The following is a 17,334-nucleotide window of genomic DNA, read 5'->3' on the forward strand; positions in this document are numbered from 1 at the left end:
AATTGACATATCCACTATTGAAGATGGTATGGAGATTCCTTAAAAAACTAGGAATAAAACCACCATATGACCCAGCAATATATGGGTCCTAGGCATATAACCTGAGGAAACCAACATTCAAAAAGACACATGTACCCCATTGTTCATTGAAACACTACTTACAATAGCTAGAATGTGGAAGCAACCTAGATGTCCATCGACAGATGAATGGATGAAGAAGGTGTGGTATAGATACACAATGGAATATTACTCAGCAATAAAAAGGAAAACATTTGAGTCAGTTCTAATGAGGTTGATGAACCTAGAGCCTATTATATAGAGTGAAGTAAGTCAGAGAGAGAAAGATAAACATTGTATACTAACGCATATGTACTAATGAATCTAGAAAGATGGTACTGAATAATTTATTTGCAGGGCAGCAATGGAGCACAGACATGGAGAACAGACTTATGGACACAGGGAGAGGGGAGGAGAGGGTGAAATGTATATATAGAGAGTAACATGGAAACTTACATCGCCATATGTAAAATAGATAGCCAATGGGAATTTGCTGTATGTCTCAGGGAATTCAAACAGGAGCTCTGTATCAACCTTAGAGGTGTGGGATGGGGAGGGATATGGGAGGGAGGTTCAAGAGAGATGGGACATATGTATACCTATGGCTGATTCATGTTGGTTTGACGGAAATCAACAAAATTCTGTAAAGCAATTATCCTTCAATTAAAAATAAATAAAATTTAAAAACAAGCACGGTTGCCACACACCTTCAATTTGTAATAAAACAAATACAGTATCTCTGAAGTGCAATAAAGCAATGCACAATAAAATGAGCTAGGCATCTACATGACAGATGAAACTAGTTGCAGGATGCAAGAAAATAAAGATAGATGTACTTAAGGTTGACCTCATGCAGTCTAATGCATCTTTAAGTAAAAATTCTTAGCTGCAACACCTTGAGGTAGACTCTTTCTCTTTGGCTGTCATACTAGCTTTTATGCCTGTGATAACTGAAATTTTTTAAATGTGATGGATGAAATTCTAAAAGTGTGTATAAAGTAAAACTGAAGTTAGACAATTCCAAACAACTTGTTTTTCCTTTCAATGAGATTCATTAGTTACTTGTTCCACTAAAATTGGAGTAGGGTTTACATATAAGGATAGAAATAAAACTGTGTTTTGAGTCAAATTGTAGACAAATGACATTTTCTATAAAAACTAGTACTAACATTAAGCTCTGTGGGCAATCTATGAAATTCTTTTTATAAACACCATAATCACAATGTGTTTATCAGTTGCTCTAATAGTTATTTTAAGCTCTGTTCAAAATAAATATCTTTACTAAAAATTATTGATTAAGCATTTGTTCCTCCTTGTGGACTTTTCTGTTATCAAATTACATTCAGAAGATTAGCTACAAAGCAATCTTAAAACATATTTCAGGTTAAAATGTGGCAAATTTTAACATGTTTTAAGTGAAAACGTGAACCTTTAAAAGAAAAACTGCACATTTTCAAAGTTTTTAATATAGATCAGTTCAGTTCAGTCGCTCAGTCGTGTCTGACTCTTTGCGACCCCATGAATTGCAGCACGCCAGGCCTCCCTGTCCATCACCAACTCCTGGAGTTTACCCAAACTCATGTATAGATAACGTTCTGATATTTAATTTGTATATTATTGAATTTAGAACTGCAATATTGATCTGTGCTATTTTAGCAGATTTGTAATTGATCTCAGTACTTGAGTCCTACAACATGTACCACTTATGCCATAAGACATTGTTTAGTTTACAAGTTTACAGCATTTAAAGATTGAGGAGGGAGTTCTCAATACCTGTTCATTTTTAGCATTAGTCATTTTCAAATTTGGTTCTGAAGAATGAGTCACATTATTACTAATGCTAAAACAGTTACAGTTCAGGTCAATTCACAAAACTATTTCATTTGCAAAGATTCACTTTCATTTTCCAAATTTATAACTTCTTACAAATGTACCTCAGATGATTATGAAGCTTTAGAAAAAGTTTTTATTTTTTAATTCTCAAATTTTTTTTAAAATGACATTTTTAGCCAATTTTAAAATGTGTTTAATAGAAATTTTTAACTACTAGAAGTGATAAAATGCTAAGAGATGTTGCTGTGCTTATTGTAATTAGGCTTGACCCATGGAGGGAAAGAAAAGAGAACATCCATTTCTCTTGTACCAGAAAATAGTGGAAGTGTGCAAGCTTTCATTCAGACCCAGAACAAGGCACACATATAGTTTCTATTTCAGTGTTACTCATACCTGAGCTGTCATTCTCTTCATTTTATTACCGTCTCTTTTCAAATACCATGCTTAACTCCATTTCACATTCTAAAATTCAGTGTTCTTACTGACTGAAAATTTACATGAATTCTCAGTTTTTGCCACTGATGAAAGGGAAATAACTTGTTCATGAAATCCTTATATATGGGTGGCACCACGCTAAAAGACAGTCTTTTGAGTGGAAAAGCTCAGGTGAAAAGTGCCTTGGAACAATAAAGATAAACATGGCAGGCACCTAGAGAAAAGAACACAAAGGTTCCAAAGAGAAGCAGCTCTGAATTTAAAGGCATGATTTATAGAAGCTGAAAATGAACTGCCTTATCCCAGGTTAAACCTCTGGCCCTGATCCCTGAGAAATCTTATCACTTTCTTCCCATTCTGTCCCAACCCAAATACATACACTCTGTTGTGTTCATTTTTATTTTTTTGTGTTGCTACGGATATTGTTTGTTGCTTTTAAGTTTTAAAAGCATGCACTATTCTAAAGAAATTGTCTCCCAACTCCTTTCAGTTCTAGTGCCAATCCCTTACAGTGTGAAGTACGAGACCTGGAGGCACTGCCTCCTCCTTCTTTCCCATATTTTCTTACTTGGTTGACAGAGGTTGATAGCTATGCAAATTCAATGGGCCACCAAATCAGGCCTCTTTGACTCCTGAAGTGCAAATGAAATACCGTATTTTATTCCTTCCAGTTTACTGTGGTGTTTTGTATTTTGGTTGTGTATTAAAATATAATCATACTATGAAAAAATAAATAAATAAAATAAAAGACTTGCTGACTCTCCAAACTGCCATTAACCTCAGTGAAGGGAGCTGGCCAGAGAGAACTCTAGTTTCCTTTGGAGGGAGTGACTGGGTGGGGATATCACTGAGAAGACTCTAAAGTCCAATGGGTTTCTGGGCAAGCTGTGGGCTAAAGCTACCTAGTGATTCCAAAGTGCCATCCATTCTGCACTGGACCCTGTTCAGCTCCTCATGATAGTAAATAATAAATTTATTATAATAATAAATCCAGTAACCAGGTAACCATTCCCTTCATCATTTCAGATCTCTTATCCCTTTGTGGATAACACTGCCAACACTGAAGGGATCAAGGATTCTCCAGAGAATGAAGGGGACCTCAGAATTATAGTCATTGACTATACACCTTCCACATGACTCAGGAACACTATCTGAAGAAGCAGGATAGTCGGAACTCACCAGAATCCTCAAGGAAAAAGCCACAGCTTAGAAGAAAAAAAATCTCTTTGTTTGCATATCTCCCCACCTCTCCCCTCACTGAACCCTCTGGCAGGCTGCAAGAACTCACTTCATCAACTGCTGCTCTCTTCAGTTTCTTCCAGGCAAGGAGCAACTGAAGCAGGCAGGGATGTGGCAGTAGAGTGAGGCTCTGGAGGGGGCCTGCTGGTAATCCCACAGGAGAAAGGGAGGGGTGTCAAATAGAGAGAAATAAAAATGCAGAAATTAAAACAAAAATAAATAAATAAGGGGAGAAGGAAAGAAAAAGAGAAGAAATTAAGGAAGAAAGGAAGGAGAACAAATAGAGCAAGCACTTGAAGCAACTGCCAGGGCTGCTAAACAACTGCTGTTCAAAAGCAAATGGGTGCTGAAATTACTTCCCCCAATACACTCCTCTAGTCCCATTCACTCACTCCACAGATTCACCTTCCTGCCAGGCTTAACTTGCCCTGTAGAGTAAAACCATTTGCATGGTAATCTGTAGTCACACAGAAGGTCATCTGTAATATCGAGTCATGAGTAACTCCTACACCAGGGTGGTGATCTCTCCACTACTTCCATTTTCCTTTATTGCTGAACTTTCTCCAGTGGAGTAATACTCCTTTTCTTCCTTCCCATAAAGGGAAGGGAGATTTCTTCTCATTCCCATAAATAGTGTATTGCTTTTGTCTTTCCTACATTTCACTCATTCAACTCCTCCTATCATACACAAATGAGTGACTCCCCCACTTCAATCTTTGCCAACACAAACGCAAACTTATATTCAGAAGGCAGTATTTCTGAAAAAAAAGTGGCTTTTATTCTGGTGGCTTTTTAAACTCTATCATGAGTTCCCTCCCTTACTTTAACACCATCTGTTCTTTGTTTTGCTAGAAATATTTTAGGTCCTTATGTTTTTCTCTACATCTTTAGCCACTTCTCATAAGTGAAAACAGGTGGATGGCATTCCTTAAAGACACAATTTCAAAATTCTATCTTTGACAGTTTAAAGTAGAACTACTTTAATGAATGGTTAAAGTAGAATTACTTTAATGGTTGTCTGAAGAGGCCTTACAAGTAGCTGTGAAAAGAAGAGAAGCGAAAGGCAATGGAGAAAAGGAAAGATTTACCCATTTGAATGCAGAGTTCCAAATAATAGCAAGGAGAGATAAGAAAGCCTTCCTCGGTGATCAACACAAAGAAAGAGGAAAACAATAGGATGGGAAAGATTAGAGATCTCTTCAAGAAAATTAGAGATACCAAGGGAACATTTCGTGCAAAGATGGGCTCAATAAAGGACAGAAATGGTATGGACCTAACAGAAGCAGATGATATTAAGAAGAGGTGGCAAGAATACACAGAAGAACTATACAAAAAAGATCCTCATTACCCAGATAACCACAATGGTACAATCACTCACCTAGAGCCAGACATGCTGGAATGTCAAGTCAAGTGGGCCTTAGGAAGCATCACTACAAACAAAGCTAGTGGAGGTGATGGGATCCCAGTTGAGCTTTTCAAATCCTAAAAGATGATGCTGTGAAAGTGCTGCACTCAATATGAGAGCAAATTTGGAAAACTCAGCAGTGGCCACAGGACTGGAAAAGGTCAGTTTTCATTCCAATCTCAAAGAAAGGCAATGCCAAGGAATGCTCAAACTACTGCATAATTGCACTCATCTCACACGCTAGTAAAGCAATGCTCAAAATTCCCCAAGCCAGGCTTCATCAATACATGAACTGTGAACTTCCAGATGTTCAAGCTGGAAAGAAAAGGCAGAGGAACCAGAGATCAAATTGCCAACATCCACTGGATCATAGGAAAAGCTAGAGAATTCAAGAAATGCACCTACTTCTGCTTCATTAACTATGCTAAAGCCTTTGACTGTGTGGATCACAACAAACTGTGGAAAATTCTTGAAGAGATGGGAATACCAGACCACCTGACCTGCCTCCTTAGAAATCTGTATGCAGGTCAAGAAGCAACAGTTGGAACTGGACATGGAACAACAGACTGGTTCCAAATTGGGAAAGGAGTATGTCAAGGCTGTATATGTCACCCTGCTTATTTAACTTATATACAGAGTACATCATGAGAAATGCTAGACTTGATGAAGCACAAGCTGGAATCAATATTGCCGGGAAAATATCAATAATCTCAGATATTGGGGACACCACCCTTATGGCAGAAAGTGAAGAACTAAGGAGCCTCTTGATGAAAGTGAAACAGGAGAGTGAAAAAGTTGGCTTAAAGCTCAACATTCAGAAAATGAAGATCATGGCATCTGGATGGGGAAACAATGCAAACAGTAACAGGCTTTATTTTTGAGGGCTCCAAAATCACTGCAGATGGTGATTGCAGCCATGAAATTTAAAGACACTTGCTCTTTGGAATAAAAGTTATGACCAACTGAGACAGCATATTAAAAAGCAGAGACATTACTTTGCCAACAAAGGTCCATCTAGTCAAAGTTATGGTTTTTCCAGTAGTCATGTATGATGTGAGAGTTGGACTATAAAGAAAGCTGAGTGCCGAAGTATTGATGCTTTTGTACTGTGTTGGTGGAGAAGTCTCTTGAGTGTCCCTTGGACAGCAAGGAGACCCAACCAGTTCATCCTAAAGGCAATCAGTCCTGAATATTCATTGGAAGGACTGATGCTGAAGCTGAAACTCCAATACTTTGGCCACCTGATGCAAAGAAGTGACTCATTTGAAAAGATCCTGATGCTGGGAAAGATTGAAGGTGGGAGGAGAAGGGGACGACAGAGGATGAGATGGTTGGATGGCATCACCAACTCAATGGACATGTTTGTGTCAGCTCCGGGAATTGGTGATGGGCAGGGAAGCCTGATGTGCTGCAATCCATGGGGTCACAAAGAGTCAGACATGACTGACTGAACTGAACTGAACACTAATGAAATATACTAAGCTATGATTAGTAATATTACATTTATTAATCTGACTATTGTTTCTAACCTTTGCTTGTAATAAAGTTTATTAACAATTATTTAACAAATTATTTAATTGTTCTACTTGCACAAAATAAGAGTTCACTTTTAAGGTACTGAAAGACTGCACAAAAGAGATAACTAATGAGTGCTTTATAGGAAGAAAAATGAGTCTTCCCTAGTGGCTCAGGCGGTAAAGAGTGCAATGTGGGAGACCCAGGTTCTTTCCCTGCCTTGGGAAGATCCCCTGGAGAAGGGAACAGCAACCCACTACAGTATTCTTGCCTGGGAAATCCTATGAACAAAGGAGCCTGGCAGGCCCCAATCCATGGAGTTGCAAAGAGTCAGACATGGCTGAGCAATTCACACACACACACACACACACACATTTGTAAACATACTTGATTATTGATCACCTTAGTTTTAACTTTCATTCACTGATATGTAGTACTTAAACATACTTGATATCTAAAGAAAAAAATAGGTACAGAACTTTAATACTTCATTTCAGAAATCTATGAAGTTAAATTTTGAAAAACATTCACTATCAGGTTATTGGGATGTCAATGTGTTAGTCAGTTAATCTTGGGGTTTTGTATTTCCTTTACCTTGGAGTTGCAAATAAACATAATTATTGATACTGCATGAACATGTGTTATATCTCCCATTTATTACTGTTGACTTAGCACAGAAAGTGAAACATTAAAATAATCACTGATGCTGTTTTCAGCACATTAACTGTGTTCAATTTTACCAGAGCCATATAGACACAATTACTAATAAAAGAGCTAATTTTCTAAGACATTGAATATATATACTTTAGTTGAATAAATCAGTTTTTGAATAAAACATAATTTCAATGTTTACACACAGCTGAAACTAAAAGTAATAAAATTTCCTTTCTATGAGATTTCCTACCAGGTCTTTTGTTAGCACACTTTGTTGAATTTAACACTACCTTCTCTGAAGACTAACTTTCTTCTCCAGAATTTCCCATAAACTGACCTCCTCACATTCTCTGCACCTCACTTGCAACAATACCATGGATACTGTTGCCAGGAGACCAGAATATTACTGTTGCATCATTGTTGCTATTATAGTTAAGAGTATTTTCAAATGAGCATTTTATATGAGACAATTCTGATTTCTAAGACTCAAATAAAACAATGCTACATTGGACATATTAAGGATTAAAAACATTTCTCAAGTTATTTTGACTTCAATAAAAAATAGTAAAAATAAATAAATAAATAACATATACAGATGAATTTGTTGTTGTTGTTCAGTCGTAAAGTTGTGTGTGACTCTTTGCAACCCCATGAACTGCAGCACACCAGGCTTCCCTGTACTACATTATCTCCCTGAGTTTGTTCAAATTCATGTCCATTGAGTTGGTGATGCCATCCAACCATCTCATTCTCTGTTGTCCCCTTCTCCCCCTGCCTTCAATCTTTCCCAGCATCAGAGTCTTTTCAAATGAGTCAGCTCTTTGCATCAGGTGGCCAAAGTATTGGAGTTTCAGCTTCAACATCAGTCCTTCCAATGAATATTTAGGGCTCATTTCCTTTAGGATGGACTGGTTGGATCTCCTTGCAGTCCAAGGGACTCTCAAGAGTCTTCTCCAACACTACAGTTCAAAAGCACCAATTCTTCGGTGCTCAGCTTTCTTTACAGTCCAATTCTCACATCCATATATGACTACTGGAAAAACCGTAGCTCTGACTAGATGGACCTTTGTTGGCAAAGTAATGTCTCTCTTTTTAATATGATGTCTAGGTTGATCACAACTTTTCTTTCAAGGAGTAAGCATCTTTTGTTCACATGGCTATCATCAAAAAGTCGACAGACAATAAATGTTGAGCAGGTTGTGGAGAAAAGGGAACCCCTGTGTACTGCTGCTGAGAATGTAAACTGGTGGAGCCACTATGGACAACAGTATTGAGGCTCATTAAAAAAAAAAAAAAAAACTAAAAATAGAGTAACCATATGGTCTAGCAATCCCAATCCTGGGCATTTATCTGAAAAACAGAAAAACCTCCATTTTGAAAAGATACATGCATTTCAATGTTCATAGCATCACTATTTACAACAGCCAAGAGGTAAACAACCCAAGTGCCCATCAACAGAACACTGGTTTAGGAAGATGTGGCATATATGCACAATGGAATATTATTCAGCCATGAAAAGAATGAAATATTGCCATTTGAAGCAGCACGGATGGACCTAAATGATATCATACTAAGTGAGGAAAATCAGACAAAGATGAGTATTATGTGGTATTATTTATATGTAGAATCTAAAAAATAATGCAAATGAATGTATAAATTATACAAAACAGACTCATAGACATAGAAACCAAAGTTAAAGTTATCAAAGGGGAAGAGGAGGGGGAAGGGATAAATTAGGAGTATAGGCTTAACAAATTACTATACACAAAATAGATAAGCAACAAGGATTAACCACATAGCACAGGGCATTATATTTAATAGTTTCCAATCACCATAATAAAAAAATAACTTGAAAATATATATGTATAATTGAGTCACTTTTTCTGTATATCTTGAAACTAATATGATATTGTAAACCTAAAAACTGAAAATTTTCTTTAAAATTCCAAAATTCCAATTTTCACTTAAAGACCTACGTTTTGTCATTGGCAATGAATGTCATCAGCTCTCTTCCCTGAAGTGAAAAATTCAAATCATTCATTTTTGAAAAAAGAACTCTGTCAAATAACCAAATCAGAATGATCATTGTTGGTCACCAGTTCTTCCAAGTAAAAATGGTGTTCCATGAAAAAGGCAGTTAGAAAAGTTTCACAATTCAAACAATATTATAACTCCTTTTTCTGGAGATAACTACCATATACCTGGTAAGAGAAAGAAGTGATTTCTGCCTACTTTCCATCCTGTTGTACAAATTATTAGATAGATGTATACTCAAGGGTTTCATTTCAGTTCAGTTCAGTTCAGTCACTCAGTCATGTCCGACTCTTTGCGACACCATGAATCGCAGCATGCCAGGCCTCCCTGTCCATCACCAACTCCCCGAGTTTACACAAACTCATGTCCATCGAGTCAGTGATGCCATCCAGCCATCTCATCCTCTGTCGTTCCCTTCTGCTCCTTCCCCCAATCCTTCCCAGCATCAGGGTCTTTTCAAATGAGTCAACACTACGCATGAGGTGGCCAAAGTATTGGAGTTTCAGCTTCAACATCAGTCCTTCCAATGAACACCCAGGGCTGATCTCCTTTAGGATGGACTGGTTGGACCTCTGTGTAGTCCAAGGGACTCTCGAGAGTCTTCTCCAACAACACAGTTCGAAAGCATCAATTCTTTGGCACTCAGCTTTCTTCACGGTCCAACTCTCACATCCATACATGACCACTGGAAAAACCATAGCCTTGACTAGATGGACCTTTGTTGGCAAAGTAATGTCTCTGCTTTTTAATACGCTATCTAGGTTGGTCGTAACTTTCCTTCCAAGGAGTAAACGTCTTTTAATTTCATGGCTACAATTACCATCAGCAGTGATTTTGGAGCCCCCCAAAAATAAAGTCTGACATTGTTTCCACTGTTGCCTCATCTATTTCTCATGAAGTGACGGGCCTGGATGCCATGATCTTAGTTTTCTGAATGTTGAGCTTTAAGCCAACTTTTTCACTCTCCTCTTTCATTTTCATCAAAAGGCTTTTTAGTTCCTCTTCATTTTCTGCCATAAGGGGGGTGTCATTTGCATATCTGAGGTTATTGATATTTCTCCCAGCAATCTTGATTCAAGCTTGTGTTCTTACAGCCCAGTGTTTCTCATGATGCACTCTGAATATAAGTTAAAAAAGCAGGGTGACAATATACAGCCTTGACATAATCCTTTTCCTATTTGGAACCAGCCTGTTGTTCCATGTCCAGTTCTAACTGTTGCTTCCTGACCTGCATACAGGTTTCTCAAGAGACAAGTCAGATGGTCTGGTATTCCCACCTCTTTCAGAATTTTCCACAGTTTACTGTGATCCACACAGTCAAAGGCTTTGGCATAGTCAATAAAGCAGAAATAAATGTTTTTCTGGAACTTTCTTGCTTTTTGGATGTTCCAATGGATGTTGGCAATATGATCTCTGGTTCCTCTGCCTTTTCTAAAACCAGCTTGAACATCTGGAGTTCACAATTCACGTATTGCTGAAGCCTGGCTTGGAGAATCTTGAGCATTACTTTACTAGCGTGTGAGATGAGTGCAATTGTGCAGTAGTTTGAGCATTCTTTGGCATTGCCTTTCTTTGGGATTGGAATGAAAACTGATCTTTTCCAGTCCTGTGGCCACTGCTGAGTTTTCCAAATTTGTTGGCATATTGAGTGCAGCACTTTCACAGCATCAACTTTTAGGATTTTAAATAGCTCAACTGGAATTCCATTGCCTCCACTAGCTTTGTTCGTAGTGATGCTTTCTAAGGCCCACTTGACTTCACATTCCAGGATGTCTGGCTCTAGGTGAGTGATCACACCATCATGATTATCTTTGTCGTGAAGATCTTTTTTGTACAGTCCTTCTGTGTATTCTTGCCACCTCTTCTTAATATCTTCTGCTTCTGTTAGGTCCATGCCATTTTTGTCCATTATCGAGCCTATCTTTGCATGAAATATTCCCTTGGGATCTCTAATTTTCTTGAAGAGATCTCTAGTCTTTCCCATTCTGTTGTTTTCCTCCATTTCTTTGCATTGATCGCTGAGGAAGGTTTTCTTATCTCCTTGCTATTCTTTGGAACTTTACATTGAAATGGGAATATCTTTCCTTTTCTCCTTTGCTTTTCACTTCCCTTCTTTTCACAGCTCTTTGTAAGGCCTCCTCAGACTGCCATTTTCCTTTTTTGCATTTCTTTTCCATGGGGATGGTCTTGATTCCTGTCTCTTGTACAATGTCACGAACCTCTGTCCACAGTTCATCAGGCACTCTGTCTATCAGATCTAGTCCCTTAAATCTGTCACTTCCACTGTATAATCATAAGGGAGTTGATTTAGGTCATATCTGAATGGTCTTCTGGTTTTCCATACTTTCTTCAATTTAAGTCATACTTATCAATAATTACCTTAAATGTAAATGGGTTTAATGCCCCAACCAAAAGACAAAACTGGCTGAATGTATACAAGAACAAGACTCCTATATACGCTGTCTACAAGAGACCCACCTCAAAACAAGGGACACATATGGACTGAAAGTGAATGGCTGGAAGAAGATATTTGATGCAAATGGAGAGGAAAAGAAAGCAGGAGCAGCTATACTCATATCAGCTACAATAGACTTTGAAATAAAGGCCATGAAAAGAGAGATAGGACACTACATAATGATCAAAGGATCAATAAAAAAAGAAGATATAAAAATTATATATGCACCCATCATAGGAGCACCAGAATATGTAAGACAAATGCTAACAAGTATGAAAGGGGAATTAATAATAACACAACAATAGTGAGAGACTTTAATACCCCACTCACACCTATGGAGAGATCAATTAAACAGAACATTAGTAAGGAAATGCAAACTTTAAATGATACAATGGATCAGTGAGACCTAATTGATACCTATAGGACATTTAAACAGAAAACAATGAATTTCACCTTTTTCTCAATTGCACACGGAACATATTCCAGGAATAGATCAGATCTTGGGCCATAAATCTAGCCTTGGTAAATTTAAAAAAACTGAAATCATTTCAGGCATCTTTTCTGATCAATATGTGGTAGGATTAGATGTCAACTACAGGGAAAATATAATATTAAATATGCAAACACATGGAAGCTAAACAACACACTTCTGAATAACCAAAAAATCACAGAAGAAATAAAAAACAAATCAAAATATGCATAGAAACAAATGAAAATGAAAACACGACAACTCAAAACCTATGAGATTCAGTAAAACCAGTGCTAAAGGGAAGGTTCATAGCAATACAAGCTTACCTCAAGAAACAAAAGAAAAATCAAATAAATAACCTAACTTTACACCTAAAGCAACTAGAAAAGAAGAAATGAAGCACCCCAGGGTTAGTAGAAGAAAAGAAATTATAAAAATTAGTGGAGAAATAAATGATAAAGAAACAAAGGGGACTATAGTAAAAATCAACAAAAGTAAAAGCTGGTTCTTTGAGAAGATAAATAAAATAGAGAAACCATTAGCAAGATTCATCAAGGAAAAAAGGGAGAAGAATCAAATCAAAAAAATGAAATGAAAATGGAGAAATCACAACAGACAAGAGAGAAATACAAAGGATCATAAGAGACTATATGCCAATAAAATGGACGACTCGGAAGAAATGGACAAATTCTTAGAAAAGTATAACTTTCCAAAATTGAACCAGGAAGAAACAGAAATCTTAACAGACCCATGACAAGCACGGAAATCAAAACTGTAATCAGAAACCTTCCAGCAAACAAAAGCCCAGGACCAGATGGCTTCACAGCTGAATTCTACCAAAAATTTAGAGAAGAGCTTACACCCATCCTACTCAAACTCTTCCAGAAAACTGCAGAAGATGGTAAACTTCCAAACTCATTCTATGAGGCTACCATCACCCTAATTCCAAAAGCAGACAAAGATGCCACAAAAAAAGAAATCTACAGGCCAATATCACTGATGAACATAGATGCAAAAATCCTTAATAAAATTCTAGCAAACAGAATCCAACATCATATTAAAAAGATCATACATCACGACCAAGTGGGCTTTATCCCAGGAATGCAAGGTTTCTTTAACATCTGCAAATCAATGTAATACACCACATTAACAAATTGAAAGATAAAAACCATATGATTATCTCAATAGATGCAGAAAAAGCCTTTGACAAAATTCAACATCCATTTATGATAAAAACCCTCCAGAAAGCAGCAAAAGAAGGAATCAACCTGCCTGACATCAGGCTCTACTACAAAGCCACAGTCATCGAGACAGTATGGTACTGGCACAAAGAGAGAAATATAGATCAATGGAACAAAATAGAAAGCCCAGAGATAAACCCACGCACCTATGGACACCTTATCTTCGACAAAGGAGGCAAGAATATACAATGGAGAAAAGACAATCTCTTTAACAAGTGGTGCTGGGAAAACTGGTCAACCACTTGTAAAAGAATGAAACTAGAACACTTTCTAACACCATACACAAAAATAAACTCAAAATGGATTAAATATCTAAACGTGAGACCAGAAAGTATAAAACTCCGAGAGGAAAACATAGGCAAAACACTCTCTGACATAAATCACAGCAGGATCCTCCATGACCCACCTCCCAGAATATTGGAAATAAAAGCAAAAATGAACAAATGGGACCTAATTAAACTTAAAAGCTTTTGCACAACAAAGGAAACTATAAGCAAGGTGAAAAGACAGCCTTCAGAATGGGAGAAAATAATAGCAAATGAAGCAACAGACAAACAATTAATCTCAAAAATATACAAGCAACTCCTGCAGCTGAATTCCAGAAAAATAAATGACCCAATCAAAAAATGGGCCAAAGAACTAAACAGACATTTCTCCAAAGAAGACATACAGATGGCTGACAAACACATGAAAAGATGCTCAACATCACTCATTATTAGAGAAATGCAAATCAAAACCACAATGAGGTACCATTTCACACCAGTCTGAATGGCTGCTATCCAAAAGTCTACAAGCAATAAATGCTGGAGAGGGTGTGGAGAAAAGGGAACCCTCTTACATTGTTGGTGGGGATGCAAACTAGTACAGCCACTATGGAGAACAGTGTGGAGATTCCTTAAAAAACTGGGAATAGAACTGCCATATGACCCAGCAATCCCACTGCTGGGCATATACACTGAGGAAACCAGAATTGAAAGAGACACGTGTACCACAGTGTTCATCGCAGCACTGTTTATAATATCCAGGACATGGAAGCAGTCTAGATGCCCATCAGCAGACGAATGGATAAGGAAGCAGTGGTACATATACACAATGGAATATTACTCAGCCATTAAAAGAAAAATACATTTGAGTCAGTTCTATTGAGATGGATGAACCTGGAGCCCATTATACAGAGTGAAGTAAGCCAGAAAGAAAAACACCAATACAATATACTAATGCATATATATAGAATTTGAAAGATGGAAACGATAACCCTATATGTGAGACAGAATAAGAGACACAGATGCATAGAACAGTCTTATGGACTCTGAGGGAGAAGGTGAGGGTGGGACGTTCTGGGAGAATAGCATTGAAACGTATATTATCATATGTGAAACAGAACACCATTCCATGTTCGATGCATGAGACAAATGCTCAGGGCTGGGGCAATGGGATGACCCAGAGGGATGGGATGGGGAGGGAGGTGGGAGGGGGGTCCAGGAAGGGGAACACATGTAAACCCATGGCTGATTCATGTCAATGTATGGCAAAAACTACTACAATATTTAAAGTAATTAGCCCCCAACTAAAATAAATAAATTTATTTATAAAAAAATTAAAAAAAATAAAAGCATAGAAAATAAACTAATCTAAAAAAAAAGAAAAAAGAAAATTGCCATAAACAGCTTTGGAAGCAAAAAAAAAATGCATTTGAATTCGTTCTAATGAGGTGGAAGAAACTGGAGCCTATCATACAGAGTGAAGTAAGAAATAAAAACACCAATACAGTATATTAACACATATATATGGAATTTAGAAAGATGGTAATGATGACTGTATATGCGAGACAGCAAAAGAGACACAGATGTAAAAACAGACTTTTGGACTCTGTGGGAGAAGGCGATGGTAGGATTATTTGAGAGAATAGCTTTGAAATATGTATATTACCATATGTGAAACAGATCGCCAGTCCAGGTTTGGTGCATGAGATAGGGCACCCAGGGCCAGTGCATTGGGATGACCCTGAAGGATGGGATGGGGAGGGAGGTGGGAGGGGATTTCAGGATGGGGGACACATGTACACCCATGGCTGACTCATGTCAATGTATGGCAAAACCCACTACAATATTGTAAAGTAATTAGCCTCTAATTAAAATAAATAAATTAACTAAAAACAAATAAATAAACTAGGACTAATGATATTAAAAAAAAAAAAAACCTGAAAATGAAAGCACAATGATCCAAAACCTAGGGGATATAGCAAAAGCAGTTCTAAGAGGGAAATTTATAGCAATTCAGTCTTACCTCAAGAAACATGAAAAATTTCAAATAAACCCTGTAATCTTACACCTAAATCAACTAGAGAAAGAAGAAAAACAAAACTTTAAGATAGTAGAAAGAAAGAGAAAATCAGAGGAGAAATAAATACAGACGAAGAAAACAATAGCAAAGTTCAAGGAAACTAAAAGCAAGTTCTTTGAAAAGATAAACAAAATTGATAAACCTTTAGCAAGACTACCAAAAAAAAGTGAGAGGTGTTAAACCAATAAAATAAGTAATGAAAAAGAATTACAGTTGACACTGCAGAAATACAAAAGGATCATGAGACTACTACAAGCGACTGTATGCCAAATGGACAAACTGGAAGAAATGGAAAATTTCTTGGAAAGGTACAATCTCCCAAAACTGAAACAAATAGAAATATAAAATATGAACAGACCAATGACAAGCACTGAAATTGAAACTGTGATTTAAAAACTCTCAACAAACAGAAGTCTAGGACCTGATGGCTTCAGAGGCAAATTCTATCAAACATTTAGAGAACAGCTAATATCTATTCTTAAACTCTTTCAAAAATGCAGAGGAAAGAACACTGTCAAACTCTTTCTACAAGCCTGCCATCAACCTGATACCAAAACTAGACAAAGATATCACATAAAAAGAAAATTAAAGTCCAATATCACTAATGAACATAGATGCAAAATCCTCAACAAAATACTAGCAATCAGAAGCTGACAATACATTAAAAGGATCATATACCATGATCAAGAGGGATTTTCCCTACAGATGCAAAGATTGTTCATTATCCACAAATCAATCAGTGTGATACACCACATCAACAAATTGAAGAGTAAAAACCATATGATCATCTTAATACAGAAAACAGTTTTGACAAAATTTAGCACCCATTTATGATAAAAACTCTCCCAAAAGTAGGCTTAGAGGGAATATACCTTAACATAATAAAGGGCATATATGACAAACCTAAGCTAACATCATATTCAATGGTGAAAAGCTGAAAACATTTCCTCTAAAATCAGAACACAACAAGGATGTCCACTCCTGCCACTTTTATTCAACATAGTTTTGGAAGTCCTAGCTACAGAAATCAGAGAAGAAAAATAAATAAAGGGAATCAAATTGGAGAATAAGAAGTAAAACCACCACTGTTTGCAGATGACATGATACTACACACAGAAGATCCTAAAGAAGCTGATAGAAAACTACTAGAGCTCACTGATGAATTTGGTAAATTTTTGCAGGTTAAAAAATTAATACACAAAAATCTGTTGCATTTCTGTACAGCAATAACAAAAGATGAGGAGAAAAATTCAAGAAACAATTCCATTTACCACTGCATCAAAAAGACTTAAAATACCTAGGAATAAATCTATCTAAGGAGACAAAAGAACTGTACTCCAAAAAACTGTAAGATGCTGATGAAAAAAATCAAAGAAGACACAAACTAATGGAAAGATATACCATGTTTGCAGATAGGAAGAATAAATATCATCAAAATGATATTTATTGAATCTACAGAATCAGTCCAATCCTTATCAAATTACCAATGGCATTTTTCACAGAACTAGAACAAAAATTCCTATAATCTGTATGAAGACACAAAAGACCTCCAATAGTGAAAGGAATCTGGAGAAAGAAAAATGGAACTGGAGGAATCAGGGTCTCTGATTTAAGACTAGACTAAAAAACATATGATACTGGCACAAAAATGAAA

The 17,334-nt window shown here is 36.9% G+C and overlaps 1 protein-coding gene across 6 annotated transcripts in view; it reads right to left on the reverse strand.

Annotated features, from left to right (window-relative positions):
* Nucleotides 1-17,334, reverse strand: part of TENT5D (terminal nucleotidyltransferase 5D) — a 77,254-nt gene that overhangs the window by 24,105 nt on the left and 35,815 nt on the right. Inside the window, exons 1-2 of one of the 6 annotated variants that reach the window (XM_081565943.1) lie at nt 7,429-7,472; nt 3,614-3,708 (exon numbers count right to left, since the gene is read on the reverse strand). The exons of 3 other annotated variants lie outside the window; for them this stretch is intronic. The gene's annotated coding sequence lies outside the window, so the exon portion shown is untranslated. Of the gene's footprint in view, nt 1-3,613; nt 3,709-7,388; nt 7,508-17,334 lie in introns of those variants that run through there. 2 more of the 6 variants (XM_081565942.1, XM_081565941.1) reach the window with 2 other exon arrangements.

This window comes from Giraffa tippelskirchi, chromosome X (assembly GCF_054371585.1).
Source record: "Giraffa tippelskirchi isolate mGirTip1 chromosome X, T2T-mGirTip1v1.2.pri, whole genome shotgun sequence".
Lineage (NCBI taxonomy): Eukaryota > Metazoa > Chordata > Mammalia > Artiodactyla > Giraffidae > Giraffa > Giraffa tippelskirchi.